The sequence below is a fragment of the Tamandua tetradactyla genome, chromosome 13, assembly GCF_023851605.1.
Source record: "Tamandua tetradactyla isolate mTamTet1 chromosome 13, mTamTet1.pri, whole genome shotgun sequence".
NCBI classification, from domain to species: Eukaryota; Metazoa; Chordata; class Mammalia; order Pilosa; family Myrmecophagidae; genus Tamandua; species Tamandua tetradactyla.
In genome coordinates this window covers 39,635,030-39,638,915 of record NC_135339.1, presented here as the reverse complement: position 1 = coordinate 39,638,915, position 3,886 = coordinate 39,635,030, and the positions used below count along the sequence as shown (strand labels likewise).

The 3,886-nt window shown below is 40.5% G+C and overlaps 1 pseudogene; it reads right to left on the bottom strand.

The window, feature by feature from the left end:
• Window positions 1-659: 659 nt before the first annotated feature.
• LOC143653106 (palmitoyl-protein thioesterase 1 pseudogene) lies at window positions 660-3,231 on the bottom strand (annotated as a pseudogene).
• Window positions 3,232-3,886: the final 655 nt, after the last annotated feature.

The following is a 3,886-nucleotide window of genomic DNA, read 5'->3' as shown; positions in this document are numbered from 1 at the left end:
GTTCAGATACTGAATGTTTTAGGCTGTAAACTAACAATGAATCAAAGATCACATGAAACAAAGAAATGTGAAGACTAGTCTGAGAAACTACTTCACTTGTAAGCCTGTAAACCACTTTGGCTGAATCTTAAGCATAAAGAAGCTACTGAACATAAGCCTATTTCCTAAGTGGAAATCTTAAGAAAGAAGGATCAGCCAGGAAAAGATTGGACTCTGCCAGAAAGCAGGAGCTGGAGGTCACAGATTGGCATGTGTTCAGGGCACATCCTGCTTTTCAGACATTCAGCTCAAACTTGGCAGCATCCCTTTTGAGAACAAGTCAAATAATTGGACCCCAAAAGAAACCAAAAATCTCTTCCTGAAAAATCACCTACCTGAGGTCAGGGTATAAGAATAAGGAGATTTGTGATTGCTACTATACCATCTTTTCCTATTTTCTCCCCAACACCCCCAAAATTGTTTCGTTTTCCTTTTTTTAATATGACTACAACATGTGAGTGCACAAGAGAATATTGAAATAAGTGATTTGTAATATACTGGAGATAATTCAAAGCAATTCTATATGTGGATGCACACAGTTTTTTCACATAGATACAAGATAGAGCATTTCTTCTTTTTTCTGTTTCAAGGATAAAAAAAACGACTCTATTTTAGACAACACAATGAGATTAAAATTTTCACATTCCCTCACTCCTTGCTCTTAATCTTCATCTTTAGTTGAAGAATAAAGTTTGAATAAGGGAACAGAAAAATCATAAAGGGTAACCTTTGCAGTACCAACAAGGCACTTCCATCAAAGCATAGTCAATCATTTTCCCAAACAGGCATTTTGTAGGAACAGTCTTCAAAAAATTGCTGATGGAGGAGAAGGTGGGGAGGACCCTGAGACATCCTCAGTGAGAAATGGTAGATTAAAGTTAGTTTTCTTTATGGCAAAAGGAATTCTCAGAGTCCTCAAGATTCTAATATGGGTTAAACCTCCAAGAGGAGAAAGGGAATATGCAGCGTTTCCCATGCTTTCTGTGCAAACAATCCTTTATTTATGATGTATATCAGAAACAGTTTGGAGTATGCTGGTAACTGTGATTTGGGGGAAGATGAGTCAGAAAGCCTGTTTTCATCATATTTTCTCTCCCATTTTTTTGCTAAAGCCAGCAATAAAGGGACACTAGAATCCAGACCACTCGTCGCAGTAAGAAATCAAGGACAGTTTAGTTAAGGATCAAATGAAAAGAACCAGTTACCTCCTCATTTGTCACTTATACTCCCTCCTTTTTCTTCATCTCACTGTCTAACCTAAGCAAGATACACATTTCCTCCCTTAAACAACCCAACTGGGTGCTGCTTCTCTCCTTTTGTGTCCAAGTGGCTACTTCATTACTACTTGCCCAAATGAGTGCTGGAGAGGTAAGATAGCAGGCAAGTGAAACGTGTCTAATTGCTAAGACAGAACAAAAAGCCAGATATTCAAAGAGAGGAGGGCAGCTTTAAGAAATTATACAGAAACATTATCCAATCAGTACTTTTCCAAGCAATGGTTAAATCTCTACCAGCAAAATTGAGAAAGAATTACGTAACTCAGGCCTGGGTACTGGGTTTTCCTCTTGGCTGAAATGTGGCCAGACTTTCCCGAAGCTCCCAGAACAGGTGTTCCCCCTTAGGATCTATCTCCCTCAATGCTTTAGATTGTTCAGTCTCCTCTGGGCTTGAGCACAGTCCTAGCACTGGTCTAAAACAGATTCCCTTCCTGAGACATCAGAGGGTGGTAAAACAATCTCCATGGTTATTCACAATTTAAACCTCCATTCAACACCACGTGGTGCTAGGGATGAGGGGATGGATAAGATTCAGATTTTAGATCTTTCTGAACAGGGCATGTTAGAGGATGATAGGAGAGAAGGATTAGTTGCAAGGTGGATCTAAGCTCAGGTTTGGGCATGAATAGAACTCTTTCACATGTGGTTTAGTAGTGCTAGGGCTCCCTGAGCACTGGGGCGAATTGCAAAGGTTTTACTCAAGGAAGGGGATGATGTGGGCATCAAGCCATCCTTCAGACAGTTGAAGATGGTCCCTTTCTGTTACCAGGAAGACTAGCTTTCCTGCTTTATCCATTTCTTTTAGCCCCAGGCAATCCTGTGTGTGTAAGTAATCTCCTATAGGAGGATAGTTTCTTTGGCTTGGCCACTTCTGTAAAATCCAAACCACTCCCAACCCACAGGATCCACAATGGAATCTTTGAGGAATTTCACCAAATTCCTCAAACTTCTTCAGGGCCATCAGGTTTTTCTTACAGGATTCATTGACACCCTCTCCTGATTTATATCTGCCAAGAGGCTATGGTTGCAGTACACATTCCCTTTTATGGGGTCAGGCCAGTATTCTGCTTACACCACTGGTTCTTGAGCAGCTTTGGAGTAAGCCCCAGCACTCAGTGTTTTTCTGATCAAAATCACAGACAAGAGAGATTTGGCAGGAGTCCAAAAACACAAGAGAGACAAGAGAGCATGGCAGGAGTCCAAAAACACCTTTGACGTTGTCCCCCAATTGAGATCAGGTTGATCACGGGAGGTGGTGGGCATCTCTGGGCCACTGCCCTCAGAAGCTGGTATCCCTGGGAGAATCCCATAATTGCGGTCTTCCTGCAAGTTAGGATCCTTAGCAAGAATTGGACACACTGTTACTTGGGAATTGACAGTCAAGAAGAAGCTGTTCTATACATCCTTCATCAGGGTCTTCCCAATCTCCAAAGAGAAAACATAAATTCCCAGGCATTTTTTCTCAACCTTTTTTTAAATAGCACCACGCTTAAGGAATTACAACAGCTGTCTCCCATCCCACGCCAGGTCACTAGCAGAAGCAGCACTGCCAGCTCAAGACACACCAACGCCCAGGCATGCAGGATACTGGCAGAACAACAGCCAAGATCCTTAAGTCCATTTCTTCTTAAAGTTTCAAATTTATCGATTAGGATTCCTCTGCTTGTTTTTTTAACTTTCAGGGAAATACAAATTTTCTTTGAGGATATTGGCCAAGAATATATGTGACCAATCTAAATTGGAATCTTATGCTTCTTTACAATATGCCATTCATGTTTTAGAATTTAAGTTGGTTTCAAGCAGTCTTATTGTAGCTGTAGCTTGTAGCATTTACAGCTTCCTATTTGAACAATGTACTCTATAGATATGTATCACATTTATCATTGATAAAACATAATAAATAAACTGCCTTTTCATCCCTGTCACTCAGCACTAACTTTGCTTCTACCTGCACATTCACAGCTAGAGGAGCCAAGACAGAAAAAAAAAAAGAAAAAAAAACAATTAAAGGAGAAAAGCAAATCTATCTAAAAAGTAACTTCTATCTGTAAAAACAAAATACAGAAGTGAATTCTCAAAGGAGTCCACTGCATTATATAATGACTCTGAAACATTTTATAGTTTTTCAAATACCATGTACAGAAGCATCCCATCTCAGCCTAGAACTGTCAAACATCCCACTTGCAACACAGTTGAGGTCTCTTTCAATAATGTTATTTCCAGGAGTGTTAGATAAAGAACCCAGCCAGAAGCAGTGCCAAATCTGCCTTGGATTAAATTGAGTGGCAGTAACTCCTTACGATATGGGAAAGATGGGATCAGGCTTTAACTTTCTTAATTGTATTAAACCCAAAGCAGGAAAAGGTATTTATCTTGTCTGCTTTCCCTCTCTAAGCTACTCAAGCTATCGCTGTCATCAGCACTCAGTCTCCCTCCCCAGCCCCACACAGCCTACAGCTGCTCATTGTTCAGGTGTATTGATGCCTCCTCCCTGATTAGAAATAGAGAAATACCTTCGGAAAGTACTTAACAGAGTCAGAGGCTTTGCCCACTGCTAAATGCTTACTATT